Genomic DNA, 15,628 nt, shown 5'->3' on the forward strand with positions numbered 1-15,628 from the left:
TTCACAATCATGTCACCTGTGTTACCTCAGATTAGGAAGCAGACTGAGCTTCTTTGCTGTTGGTTTGTGTCATTTTTTCATGTCACCTTTGTTTCCTCAAATTAGGAAGTGGATTGTGCAGATGAGGTGAGGCATGTCCAGGGGTGCAAAGGAGTTGAGGCCTGTGTCCATGAGTGCAATGGAGAGGACTTACCTCCTCTGACCCGTAGACAAGCATTATCTAATCTGCGCCCCTTGGACAGACCTTAATACATTGAGTATAATTGATGGTAACAGGGTGCATATGAGACGAGGCGTGTCCAGGGGTGTAGATTAACTGAGGCCTGTCTAATGGTGCAGATGATTTGAGGTCTATTCAGGGTTGCAGATGAGGAGAGGATTGTCCAGGAGTGCATAGGAAGTGATGCCTGTGTTGAAGAGTGTAGTGGAAGAGAGGTCTGTCCAGGGGTGGAAAGAAGGTGAGGGCTGTGTCTAAGAGTGTAGTGGGGGATAGGCTTCATGAAGTCCAGTCCAGTGCACTCTTAGACACCGGTCTCACCACCTATGCTCCCCAGGACAGGCCTTACCTCATGTGTACAATGTGCTTACTAATCTGAGGAAACACGGGTGATATGATTGTGAAATCTGCAAATATATTTTTTTAATCATGCAGATACTATCTAATCCTTGTCAATAATGTAAAACCAATTCATGTGCCCGAAATATTTTTTTAGAATAACATTTAAAAAACAGAGATAAGGTCATATGTATAAGCATTATAGTGTTTATATCGTTTGCTTATTGTCATTGCTTTGTTGTTTGGTAATAGTGGTCTATAATGAGTTTTTTTTTATTTGTTTACCACAGATTGAAATCAAGATTTCAATAGTAAGGAAATATGCCCTCAAGGCAGAGGAGACGGAAAGATGCTAAGCGGAAAAAATCAAAAACAGCAACGGAATTAAAGCAGTCTCCTACAACAAATACTTCAAAAAACGCGAAAAAAGCTCCTGGTAAGACAACTAAGTCTTTTTTTAGGAACATATGTAGATCCCAAAAAAATGATAATATACATGTGAATGTACAGAAGGAGAGAGCAAATTTGAAGAGGAAGGAGAGATACCCAAAAAATGTTACTACTGCAGCAGGAGACAATAATATGTATAGGAATAGAAGGCAAAATCAATTTAGGGACATTCGTAACCGAATGTTTCGCAATAGGGTGGTTTTAAATTTGTTAAAAAATATTAAGAAAGGTAAACAGAGAGCTGCTTTTTATAAGAAAAAGAAAAGTGTAGAGAAGATTGTTGATCAGCCTTTTGAAGTTAAGAAAAAAATATTTATTTTAGTAATCAATAAAATTAGGACACTTAACAAGACAATTGATGTTTTCAAATCAAAGAGAAGATGCAAAAGAGTAATTAATCTGACAAATTTTTGTAAAGTTTTTTCTGGAGAATGGATGCATAGTTTAAGTTGTGAGCCATTTTTTAATGAGGAGAGTTACTTCCAGGAGAATGATTTGGTGCATGCAGTTGACACCAGTGGTCGAGCATATGAGGTGAAAGACGGTTGTCCGATTGAAAAAGAGAAACTTGTGCCTAGAGAAGCGGAAGAGGTGTTAGCTGATGAAGTTTTAGGGAGACGTACTAAGGGTCCAGTGTACACTTGGAAGTATAGTAGTATTTGTAGTGTGCGACAGGATTCAATCGATGTGCTTCGTAATTTCGTACGTACATATAGTAAGAAAAGTCTAAAACAGAAAATGAAGATGTTGCAAGACTTAGATCCGTGCAGAGTGAGAGAAAACACAGGTTTGCAAGGGCATTCACTGGCTTGTCTTTCTAGAAAGGTCTGTCAGAGTGTTTTTCATCATTTTAGGATGTTAGCAGTGCATCATAACAAAATGAGGAAATTAGTGAGAAGTTTGTATTATGCAAAAAGTCCAGCACTTAAGCTTAAACAGTTAAATAGTGCTCTTTTGCATGGAACTGAATTAGATGTGAAGAAGATTTGTGAAGAAATTGAGATTTGTTATTTTTGTGAAAAAGAGGACAGTGTAGAAATTGACACAGTAATACAAGTTAATGTAGAAGACAATGTACAGATTTCAAATACAGAAAAGTTTGACCAGGAAATTACCAGGTTTAAAGTGAAATCAAGTGAAAGGCCTCATTTTACTTGTGTGTGTTGTCGACGAACTCATTATAAGCATCAAACTAGATTAGTTGATTTATATGTAAAAAGTGAAACGATAAATAATTATGAGCGGAAGGATTTTGCAACTTATTTGTGGGTGGAGAATTCTTTTGATTTGAGTTCTGATCAGCATATTTGTAAATATTGTTATAATAAATTAAATCAAAACAGAATGCCTGCTAGAGCTGTTCATAATAATCTTGAGTTCGTAGACATTCCTCCTGAATTGATGGATTTAAATACATATGAGTCTATTTTGATTCAATGTGTCCATCCTTTTCAGGCAATTGTTCGCATGGAGCCTAAGATAGGGAAATTGCCTCCTTCAGATTTACAGAGAGGATTAAAGGGAAGAATTGTTTATTTGCCTCTAGATTTCAAGAAAAATATTGATACAATTGGTGTAGAGAAAGTGGAAGAGGAACCTCTGGGTATTCTAGTTAATGGGGTTCCGACAAAGAGTAACAAAATCTGGCAAGATTTAGTGGATGTTAGGAAAGTCAAAAAGGCAACGTTGTATTTGGTCAAAAACAATGAGTACTACAAACATGTATGTGTTGGAGCAGAGGAAACAGCTGCAGATGAAGACAGTGATTGTTCAGCTGGCCAAATTGAAAAAGTTGATGTGTCTACAAGTGAAGAAATATATGAACATTATACTGTTCATCCTTTGCATTCCAAAGAAGTAATGGGGAATGCAATTGACTTGTTTCAAATGAAATCAGCAAAAGGAAGTCCCATTAGTGTATGGGAAGAAAGTTTGGAAGCTTGTTGTTTTCCACAGCTATTTCCAACAGGTCGAGGTGGACGATATGACGATCGACTACTTCAAATTCCAGCATCTGAATACCGGACTTTAAGATTATATGCTGAAGATCCAAGGTTTCGTCAATGCATCCCATATTTGTTTCATCTACTGTATGAAAGTGACTTGTCTGGGCTTTGTTATGCAGTAAACCATATACTGAAAAGTGGAGCACATCTGCAAAATGTTTCGGCGAGGGACTTTATGGAGAAAGTCAATCTGCAATATAATATTTTGGAATCTCATCTAATCAATCTCATGGCATGTCAGCGTGGTACAAACGAGTATTGGTACCGTCGTCATGGGGAATTGAAATGTATGCTAAGAAACTTAGGAACTCCTACATGGTTCCTCACTCTTAGCTGTGCCGAGTATGCATGGGACGACTTACTTCAATTTATACGCGAGGCAAATGCAAATATACAAAATATAGAATTCAAAACACCTGGAGAACTGTGTTCTTTGGATCCAGTGAATGTATGCCGATATTTTAATCATAGATTTGAAGCTATGATGTCTTTCATTTCCAACAAAAAAAATCCTCCCCTTGGTGAGGTTTTGGATTTCTTTTGGAGAAAGGAGTATCAAGCGAAAGGTGCTCCTCACACACATATGTTGTTGTGGATTAAAGATGCACCCAAATTTGGAACAGATTCGGGTGAAACAGTGATGAGTTTCATTGAAGAGTATTCAACATGTGCTGTTCCGAAAACTACCGAGTAAAACAGTTTAAGGCAACAAGTTTTACGCTTTCAATCCCATCGTTGTGGGAAGTATTGTCGTAGAAAATTCAAAAACAAGGAAAAGTTCTACACAAAATGTCGTTTCAGCTTTCCACGACCAGTGATTTCTAAAGGAAGAGTAAATAATTTGATGTCTTCTCTATGACATACTGTGACGAGGAAATCACCCCAAAATACATACAATTTAAAAAGAAAGGAAGAATCCAAGTACATCAACGACTACAACCCAGTGATTTTGTCCATGTGGAATGCTAACATGGATATTCAATTCGTTGCTGACAACTCTATTGCTGTGGCTCGATATGTGACGTCTTACATCACAAAAAAAGAAAAGACAGAACTGAAGGAAATGTGGGAGGATATTTCACATGAAAAGAGTCTAAGCAAGAAATTATACAGTTACAGTCTGAAGATGTTGTCACATCGAGAAATTGGAGCATATGAATGTTCTGATCGATTGTCATCAGCAAGTCTATATGCCAAATCTAGAACTATCATTTGGGTGAGTCTAGGTCTTGCTGCAACACGAAACCAAGTTTTGAAATCTGTACAAGAAATAGAGTATTTGGCGGAGAAAGAACCAGAAAGTACAGATATTTTGAAGACAAACATGTTGGATACATGCTATCCAAATAGAAGTCCTTACCTTGAGAACGCTTGTCTCTATGAAGTTCTGCAAAGATATATTTATAAGAGGAACATCAGAGAAGATATCAATAATGGAATATATGCTGTCATTGGATGTGAAGGATGTCTAGTGAAACAGAGAAAAGGTCATTTGATTAATCATCGAAAATTAAGTTGCGAAAATCCAGACAAAAGGGAATTTTACTATTTGGCTCTTTTGCAACTCTTTAAACCATGGCGTACAGAAGAGGAACTACTTGGAGATTTTCTCTGTTACGAAGACTCTTTTAATGCAACCAAGGATACCATAGAATGTCCTGTTTTTCCAAATTATCTGCAAATGTTGAACAAAGAAATAGAGCAAGAAGCAACAATTGCTGCAGAGATTGCGAGAGACAGTTCTCAAGACAGTCAGAGTTCTACTTCATTGAGTCAGGATCCACTAAGAGGACCAATTATTCAAAATGAGGCTGCCACTGCCATGGATGAGGTGGAAAGAGCTATGGAACAAGCTGAAGAGGATGTAATTAACTTAGAAGATTTGGAGAAACAACTAAACATTGAGCAGAAACAGATATATGACAAAGTCACAGAACAGGTTGAACATGGATTCAGTCATGAGAAAAAAGAGTGCTCATGTACATCATTTAAGCCTGTCCGACTGTATGTGAGTGGAGAAGCGGGAACTGGAAAAAGTTTTCTGATTAAAGCAATTGCAACTTATCTGCAGAAAAGGACTGAATCACAGCTGTCTTGTGTTGTTACCGCTCCAACTGGGCTGGCAGCACATAACATTAAAGGGATTACTTTACATCGTTTACTGATGCTACCAGTTGAGCTTGATAACAAATTACAATACCACAAGCTATCTGGAGATGCTTGCTCTGAAGTTTCCAGAGTCCTGAAGAAAGTGAAACTTCTTATCATTGATGAGGTAAGCATGGTCTCAAATCTAATGCTTGCTTTTGTGCATTTGAGAATGCAAGAAATTCTTAGAACAGACTATGATGTCTTATTCGGAAGAAAACACATTATTGTTTTTGGAGATCTACTGCAGTTGACTCCAGTGAAAGGACAACCAGTGTTTAAAATGCTCATGCATGAAGATACCAGGAAGTGCCTAGGAAGCATTGGAAACGTTAATAAATGGTTAAATTTCAAATATGCAGAACTGCTTCAAAATATGCGACAGGCAAAGGATGAAGATTATAAAAATATTCTACAAGATGTAAGAATCGGAAAAGTAAGTGAGCATGGGAAAGAAGCATTACATGCATGATTAATTTCAAATTTGTATCCAAATGAAAACATTCTTCCAGAGAATATTTTTAAGAAAATTACTGAGAACAAATCTGGGATATGCTTGACGCCAACTCTGCAAGAAAGTTCCATCTCCAATCACAAAACTTTAAAGTTAGAAAATGAAGAGATTGTGAAACTTGAAGCTATAAATAAAATAGAGCATATGGGAGCCTCAATTATTTTGTCTGAAAATTTGAAATCAAAATTGGATTAATTAGAGAAGAGTATATCTAAAACTGCTGGTTTTGAAAAGACTCTGAATGTGTGTTTAAGTTGTCGTATCATTTTGAGAAGGAATTTAAATGTTGAAAGAGGTCTGGTAAATGGAGCAATGGGTCATGTTGTTGATTTTGTGAATTACAAAAATAGAGATGGAATTGAATTATATAAAAAATTAAATTTGATGGCGTTGACGAAATTCAACAAATTTGTCGCTGTTCAGCTAGATTTTTGCATGTGAAAGACTTATATGTTCGCCAAAAACAGTTTCCTGTTTGTTTGGCATATGCGGTGACAATTGATAAATCTCAAGGTTTAAGTGTAGATAGTGCTTTGGTGAACATTGGAAGTTCTGTGTTTAAAGAGGGTATGGCATATGTGGCATTATCACGAGTCAGAACTTTATCAGGATTGTACTTGATTGAGTGTGATGAAACAAAGCTTTGTGCTGATCTAGATTGTGTTAAAGAATACAATAGGTTAAGAAGAGAGTATGCTCCACATTTGCCTCAATATCCTCTGTTTGAAAAACGTGTGGTAGGCCGAAAAAGAAGACATGAGAATAATTGCAGTGAGGTAGTAGCAAAAAGACAAAAAGTAGATGAAACTGTAATTGTAAGCAGAAAGAAAAAGGATTCTGTTGAAGATGTTGTTGGATTTCAGTTTGAAAACTGTTCTGGTGTCAACTGCTATGCTAATGTAGTGCTTAATGTTGTTTTTTTTCTTCAAAATTTACAAGAACAGATTGTTGAAAATCGGGATCAAACATTCTGCTGTTTATTGAATTCTGTGTTTGAGAAATGTAGCAGTGATAGAGCAAAAATAGAAAGTGTTTCAGAAATTCGAAATCTTCTAGACATATGTTCTGGACAAAATCAATTTTCACAGAATATTCAGCAGGATTGTCAGGAATTTTTAATGTATATGTTTGATGTATTGGAAGATGAAGGTGTAGATATAAAAAATCTTTTTAGCCTTTCTTATCAATGGCAGCATGACTGCGACAACTGTAGTTTATCAAGTAGTACTAGAATAGACACTGAAAGATTTATATATTTGACTTTACCAGACTGCAAATCAGTGTCTTTTAATAATCTAGTTAAAGCAGCTGGTCACAATATGGTGTGTACCCAATGTAAGTCTGCAATGCTGTCCACATTATTTTTACAAACTTATGGTCAGTATGTCATTTTAATGTTCCAACAATGTAGACCTGATGGAAGTAAATTGACAACTTCTATTAAAAATTTTGTGGCTTCTCAGTTATCAATATCAGGAAGAACTTTTGCAACTGTAGCTATTATTTATCATGACGGTCCTTCAACAACATCAGGGCATTACACATGCTATTTAAAAAGTCGAAAAGGTTGGACTAACTGTAATGACACTCATTTGACTTTCAAACAACGTTTGCCTTTTGACTTAAAAAATTCATACCTAGTGTTTTTAGAACCAAAATTTAAATAAAGGTAATTGCCCTATGAAGACGGGAGCAGTTAATAAAAGTTAGTTTGCTGTTTAAAATTATATTGTGCGTAAACGGATGAAGACAATATAAAAATTATAGTTCTCATAAAGGTATGGTTAGTGGATCGCATAGTGATATCAGTATTATAGGAAATGCTCAACATGAGAGAGCCAGAGATGGAATTATGAATATTTAAATATTGTGAAAATGTTGTTAGAGCCTTTCTTTCAGATTGTCGGGAAAACTGTATTTTTAGAGTTTGTTTTAAGTAATTTGAAAATATACTGATACATCTGACACTATTTGGCCTTAAGGAAAGGTGAAGGAATGAGCAAAGAGTCATGACTGAACAGAAGGAGTATATGAAAACATTAAAACATATTTCAGATGTTCTTCGAGCTTTTTTTCTAGCGAGTCAATGAAACAGATTTTTTAGAGAGCAGCAGAGTACCTTCCAACGTAAAGGACCTTCATGATGTACTATTTGGCCTAAAGGAAAAGTAAGTGAATCAAAGGTTAGTGTACATATGTGATTTGTAAGTTTATATGTTTTTTGTTAAACACAATCTTTTTGATTTTTTTTCTCGCTGTCATATGATGAATAGTTTGAACTCACTGTTTTTAGTGAAATTCAATATATTCTGAGAACGGCAAAAATAAACTATCTAACATGTTGTATACATTTTATGGCAAGAACGGAGGGTCCTATTATTCTTTTCTTGCTTTATTTTGAATAGCAGCAAGATAAGCAACAAACTACAAATACCCAGAAGGCACAGCAGGGAACTACTGGCCAATGGGGTTAGAGTAAACAAACAAATCACCAATCACAATCAGGATAGTATAAATGGCCAGCTCTGACCACACAAAGCCCTCTTTTCTTGCTGCTACGCAGTCAGATAATGCCGCATATTCTATTTACTCTACTGTATTGACTGTTTTACTGTGTTTAATTCTTGTTTATTGCATGGTTGTTGCCGTTTTACTTGCTTGACTCGTAACGCACTTGTATTTTGTTTCGAGCGCGTTCGCGCACGCTTTCCCGGACTTTCTCCGGTCCCGCAGGTTCGGCCCCCCCTTGTGCGCTGCAGCGTGTGGTTCTTACCGCTGCCCGCGCTTCCCGCTCCCGTTCTCTGCTCCTCACCGGCAGTTCGTCTGTGCTCTGTGCCTTTCCTGCTGCTCGACTGCCTCTCGCTGTTTTATGCACACGGTGCCCACCCCCAGGGGAGTGTCTCCCTGCCATTCCGGCCCGTTCACGCCCCTTTGTCTTGCCTGGTCCCATTAACCCCTTGTTTGCTGTTTTTCTGGTGATGGAGATTCCAAGTTCTCCCGAATTGGACAATGATGAAAGCGAGGCTTTCAAGTGTGACCTCAGTCAGTTTATTAATAATTCTGTTGAGACTGCTGTCGAGGCTTCCATGACTCGTGTTTTTAAACACATGGAAAATTCTCTTTTAAGCCTCATGACCAAAGCTTTGGCCCATTCTGCGGGGGATAGCAGAAAACACAAACTGGTTCCTTCCACTTCTCTTGCCAAAAATGTGTCACTTTTGGGTCGCGAGTCCTCCTCGCATTTGACTGAGGACGCGGTTCCTCCCAGGCCTCCCACCAAGGAGGGGATAAAGATTTCTTTGTCTAAAAGTAAAACTAAGACAAAAAATGTGGAGGTTCCTAAGAAGCTGGTCATTAATACTATTCCTGACACAGATGATGACGATGATTTAGGTGACACTGATGATTTGGGAGACTTTCTTCAGTTGGTTGATCCTCCTTCGCCCAAAAAGGCGAAATTGGATGCTTTTCCATCTCAGCCCGTGTTGGATTCGGAGGGCAATCCTATGTTTGACCCCGCTTCTATCAGACATCCTAACTCTACGGAGTGGTTCCCCACTCCACATGTGGGGGAGTACATATCCTCCAAGCTCCGCCTGCCTTTGGACAAATCTGTTCGTGCTAAACTCAAGTCTGAGTGTCCCAAACCTTCCCTTCCCTGTCATGTTACTGTTACTCCCTCTATTGATCAGCCACTTCTTACCTTCTTCTCGAAGTTTGGGAAAGACCCTCGCAGGGGTGTGGATAAGGCCTGGTCCACTTGCCAGGACAAGCTTTTGGATGTCGTGGGTCCCTGGCCCGGGTTTTGGACATGGCGGAGACAGCCCGCTTGGATGGTTCGGACCTTAATCCAGAAGAAATTTCTTTATTGCTCCAGCGATCCTTTTGTCTGTTAGGTAACGCCAATGCGGCAATTATCCATGAGCGCCGTAAGGGCCTATTGATCAACTTGGACCCGAAGCTGGCCAACTTGGCTACCCAGGATCCGGGTGTCAAGGCCGACGGTCTGTTGTTTGGAGATTCTCTTGTCAGAGATCTCAGCCGTTACGTGTCCACTTTTGCTTCCTTGGACAAGGCCCAATTTCCCATCAAAAAAGTGTTTGCCCCTCGGGTTTTGGCAGGGCCGGCAGAGGCAGGAACCGCTCTTCCGGCCGTGGTTATCCGAACCAAGGTTCCAGAGGAGCAGCCAACTTCGGCTATCAAGAGTTCAAGCCGCAGTTTTATCCCCAAAGAGGACGTGGCTTCCGGGGCCGAGGACAGAAAGGTTTCCGTGCCAACAACCACAACGTCAACAACCAAGGTGAGCCCTCCCCCTCCTATCGGAGGTCGTCTTGCTCTGTTTCTTCACAGGTGGCGCGTGCTCACTGCAGACCCTTGGGTCATCAATTCCGTTCAAGGCTATCTCATAGAGTTTTACGCTCAGCCTTTCCAGTCTATTTTTCCTCCTCCGTTGGTTTTTTCCGCAGACGTAGCTCTGCTCGTCTCTCAAGAGGTTCAAAATCTTCTCCAAAAACGAGCCATTCTTGCCGCTCCCTTTGATCCCTCAGGCTTTCTAAGCTCACTCTTTTTGGTTCGCAAAAAGAACAAAAAAGTTCGTCCAGTCATCAATCTCAAGTGGTTCAACCAGTTTGTGGTTTATCGCCACTTCAAGATGGAGACCATTCTCCATCTCAGGGATACCTAGCGCCAATCCGATTGGATGGTCAGACTCGATCTTCAAGATGCATATCTTTCCATTCCTATACACGAGTCCCACATGAAATATCTTCAATTTCAGTGGTTCGGTGTCACTTACCGGTTTTGTTCGCTTCCTTTCAGTCTTTCTTCTGCTCCTTGGTGCTTCACCAAGGTGATGAAGCCTGTGGTATCCTATCTGCGCTCTCTAGGTATTCGTCTCATCATTTATCTGGACGATATCTTGATCATGCACTCGGACAAGCAAACTCTTCTTTCCCATCTCAATGTCGCTCAGTCTCTCCTCCTGGATCTGGGGTTCCTCATCAATTCCGAGGAATCCATGTTGGTCCCTTCCCAGAGTGTGGAATTTCTAGGTTTCCGCGTGGACTCTTCCACAGCATCTCTTTACCTTCCAAAATCCAAGATTTCGGCCATTCAGTCTGAGTTATGTCAAATTCTTCACCTTTCCGAGGTGTCTCTACGTTCCCTAGCAAGAGTCGTAGGTCTTTTGTCGGCCTCCATCCAAGCCATTTTTCCCGGGCCTCTACATTATCGAGCCCTACAGCGCTTAAAGATTCGTCATCTTCGCCAAGGCTTGGCGTATTCAGATCTTATCCAGTTAGACCTAGAATCCCGTCTCGAGCTACAATGGTGGATAGACTATTTAGATGCGTGGAACGGGAGGCGATCTTTGCAACGGCCCCAGATCTTGTATTATAATCAGATGCCAGCCTGTCGGGTTGGGGCGCCCGATGTGGTTCAATCTCGACTGGAGGTACATGGTCTCCAGAGGAGTCGTCATTGCACATAAACTGTTTAGAGATGCTGGCAGGCTCCTTTGCAATCCGCAGTCTGGCAAAGAACAAGGCAAGTTGTTCCATTCTCCTTCGGATGGACAATGTTTCCGCGGTCCGCTACATAAACCATCTAGGTGGCACAAAGTCAAAATCGCTAGCGGAACTTGCAAAGAGCCTTTGGGAATTCTGTCTGCAACACAAACTTTCTCTCCGAGCGGAATATCTTCCGGGCAGTCTCAATGCCATAGCAGATTGGCACTCTCGATATCTTCGAGATTCAAGCGATTGGAAGCTGCTTCCCTCCGTCTTTCTGTCTCTCTCCCAGAAATGGGGTCCCTTTTCTATCGACCTTTTTGCTTCCCGGCTCAATTCCCAACTTCCTGTTTTCTTCAGCTGGAGACCGGACCCGCTTGCTCTCGCAACAGATGCCTTTCTACAGGACTGGTCCCTGCATCTCAACTATGCGTTTCCTCCGTTCCTGATGATCAACAGGGTTTTGGCCCAGGTTCGTCGTCAGTCGACAACCTTGGTTCTCCTGGCTCCTTTCTGGCAGGCTCAAATATGGTTCCCCTCTCTCTTGGAACTGGCAGTGGACTTTCCGTTCCTTCTTCCCTTCAGCGAGGATCTCCTGCTGGACCCGCAGGGTCTTCCCCATGCCATGGTTCTGGACGGATCTCTGGTCCTGTCAGCTTGGAAGATTTCCGGACTTCCCCGTCTGACGTCATTATTTCACAGGAGGCTTCAATCTTTATCAGCAGAGCTTGGGCCCCTGGCACTTCCAGAGCCTACAAGTCCGCTTGGTCTTTATGGGCAAGCTGGTGTCTGGAACGGTCTGTCGATCCCTTTTCAGCCCCTTTAAGCCTCGTGGTTAATTTCCTGGCTTCCGAAGCCAGTGCGGGTAAATCTTATCGCACTGTTAATCTGTACAGATCTGCTATCTCCCTCAATCACTGTCCTATCGACAATAAACCTGTTGGTTCCCACCCTTTGGTGTGTCGACTGCTTCGTGGAGTTCGATTCTCAAAACCTCCGTTGGCTAAGTATTCCTTTTTGTGGGATGTTAATTTGGTGTTCAAACTGTTTATTTCATGGCCTGACAATGATGCTCTTTCTCTAAAAATGCTTTCAGCCAAACTCACCATGTTGTTATGTTTAATTTCAATCAAACGTGTTTCTGATGTCAAGGCTTTGGATTTGTCTCACAGACAGTTTTCACCTTCTGGTGTTTTGTTTCAGGTTCACAGGCGTACCAAAACTAATTTGCAATTTGTGTTTTATCCTTATTTTCCTTCGCAACCTCAGCTTTGTGTTGGACAGTGTTTAAAGAGTTACGAAAGAAAAACTGCTGATCTCAGGTCTTCCTCTCATTCGCAATTGCTCATTTCTTTTCGCAAACCCCATCATCCTGTGTCCTCTGCTACTTTAGCCCGTTGGGTGAGGTGGATCATGTCCCTTGCGGGCATTGATGTTTCTGCTTTTGGTGCGCATCCGCCCGGGGTGCTATGGCCTCTAAAGCCTTTTGGGCAGGCTCTCGTTTGGAGGATATCCTGAAATCAGCAGATTGGTCTAATGATGTTATTTTCAAAACGTTTTATTGCAAACCTGTTGTTACTGCTTCTTCTGTAGTTGTTGATATGCTTTGAACAAGCATAATAGGAGCCTCCGTTCTTGCCATAAAATGTAGATTTTCCTAGTATTTATGACGGAAAGTCTTAATTTGTTTAAAGATACGGAGGCGAGTATTATCCCACCACTACTCTTCTAATGTTCTCTGTTTTTCCCACCCTTAGGAACTCTGGCTTTACCATCAGCCTCCAACTAATTCTGCACCTGTGCCAATGGATGGACTTCCTTCATCTGGTTCTTCACTTCGTTTCCATAGGAGTGTCCTCCAGTGTTATCCTGCAGTCCTGGGTTTCCTACAGGATCTTCTGGCTTGGATTATGACTTTTTGCATTTTATTGTCTATTTTTCCTTTGTTTATGCAATCTCTTTGACTTCTCGCACAAGAAAAGAGGACTTCGTGTGGTCAGAGCTGGCCATTTATACTATCCTGATTGTGATTGGTCATTTGTTTGTTTACTCTAACCCCATTGGCCAGTAGTTCCCTGCGGTGCCTTCTGGGTATTTGTAGTTTGTTGCTTCTCTTGCTGCTATTCAAAATAAAGCAAGAAAAGAATAATACTCGCCTCCGTATCTTTAATAAAATTAAGACTTTCCGTCATAAATACTAGGAAAATCTACATTATTCTACAGTTTGTATTGTGTAATTTATATTGTATTCCCATTGTCTCACACTCACTTTCCTTTTTCCTCTCTCTTTCAGGTCTCTTTACTCACTCACACTGCCTTTCTCTCACTCTGTTTCACACCCATTTGTTAACTGTACTTCTTTCACAACCCCTCATTTTCATTTCAACTGTCTGCATCCCCTCTCTCCCTTGCACCACTTTTCAGTTTTCAGTCTCTCTGTTTTACTTCCCTTTTCCGTCTTTTCCTCCTTTGCTCTTTTAGTAATTCCTCTTTACTCACTCACCAGTAATGTTGCACTTTATCACTATAACTCACCCACTCTCCCTCGCTTATCTTTGTTTGCTCCTTTTTTTACCTCTTCTCTCTATTTTCCGTTCACTACCTCTATGTCCTCAGTCCCTCACTCTCCTTGTGTTATGTTCACTTGTGTTTATCTACCTTCTATCATTTCTCTTACAACAACTTCACTGCTCCTCTCTCATCGTTCTTCATCCCATTTCTTTTACTCTGGTTCCATTACTACCCCTAATTTCCTATCTTTCAGTGTCCTTCTCTTTACTTTCTCTCAGTACCACTGTTTAGTCCTCTTCTCCTCTCTTTCCTTTTTTTGCTCCCTTACTCATTCACTTTCCTCACTCATTGTACTCCACTTCACTCAGTCCTTCTGTTAGTCTCTCTGTCTACTAACTTCCTCACTCCTTTTCCCTCAATCCTTCTTTATTATCCTCTCTCCCTTCATCCCTTCACTCTATGACTCTCCTTCACTTACTCTCAGTTATCTTCAATTCCTCATTCTTCTAAATGCATCCTTAATTAGACTCCTTTCCCTCTCAGTCATTAGCTTTTTACTTACTCCTGTTTCCTGATTTAGTTTTGCTAACTTATATTCTTTTAGTATATGTCTTACCTTCAGTTCATTGCTCTCTTCTTCTCTTCCTCTCTGTCAGTGAATCTATATGCCTTACTCTTAGTAATTTGCTCTCCTTCTATTTCTTTTTCCCTTTTTTTGTCCTTCTACCTTACTTTATTTCCCTTTCTGTGTCCTTCACTCTTACTTTATTTCTAAATACACTGTTAGAATTTTTAACCTCTTCATTTGTATCTTTTATTTTAAAATACATATTTTTACTAATTATAACTTATTTTTTCTTCTCTATTTCACAGATACAAAGTGTAGTAAAAAAATGTAATTAAAGTTACATTAATTATATGGTAAGTGTGACTAACAAATGTAGTTTGTCATCACCCTTTGCTTTAACCTCACTACTATTTTCTCACCCTACCTCACTCATGTTTGTTTACTCTGCTTCCCTCACTTATTCTTATCCTCCATGTTTACTCCCCTTTCCCTAACTCCCCTCCCACATTCAACTTCTTTCAGTCCCCTTGCTTTACTTCCCTTACCATCTGTTCCCTTCCTTTGCTCCCTCACTCATTCCCTTTCCCTTAATCATTTACTTTACTCCTGTCACTCCTTCTCTCAGTCCGTCTGTTCTCACAGTTCCTCATTTCCGTTCCCTCACTCTGTCTCTCTTATCATCGCTGTCTCTGTCCCCTCATTCTGTCAATACTCTTTCGTCATGCTCACTCCCTACAACTCACCCACACTCCCTCACTTACCTTTCTTTGCTGCCTCACTCACTACCTTTCAGTCACTCCTTCCTTTACTCTCTCTCTCTTTTCTCTCTGTCACTCCCCATGTCTTACCTTTATTCACTTTTATCCACCCTCTTTAACCCCTCTTTACTTACAGTCACTGCTCTTTTCTAACCATCCATCACCGTTGTTCCTTTACTCCGGTTCCATCACTACCCCTCATTCCCCATCCTTTACTGTCCTTCCCTTTACTTTCAACACCCACTCACATTCTCCCAGTACCTCTGCTTTAGTTTTCTTCCTCTCTCTTCCCTTCTTTCGCTCCCTTAATCATTTTTTTCTCACTTACACTGTATTATACCTTCTCTCTGTCTTACTATGTAATACACAGTCCATCTGTGTTGCTCCTTCTAGCTCTCTTTCTCTTAACATCACTCTCTCTGTCCCCTTCCCTCATGCTCACTCCTTCATTATTTTTTTTTATTTTTTTTTGGTGCGCGCCCCGGTGCGCGTACCCTGGAGAAAAAAGAATGACAGAGTTTTAAAAAAATATAGCATTTTTTTTATAAATTGGAGGTAGTTCTAAAAAGAACTGTTTTTTTTTTATTCTTTTTGTTGTTTTATATTTTTT

This window comes from Lissotriton helveticus, chromosome 12, assembly GCF_964261635.1.
Source record: "Lissotriton helveticus chromosome 12, aLisHel1.1, whole genome shotgun sequence".
Lineage (NCBI taxonomy): Eukaryota > Metazoa > Chordata > Amphibia > Caudata > Salamandridae > Lissotriton > Lissotriton helveticus.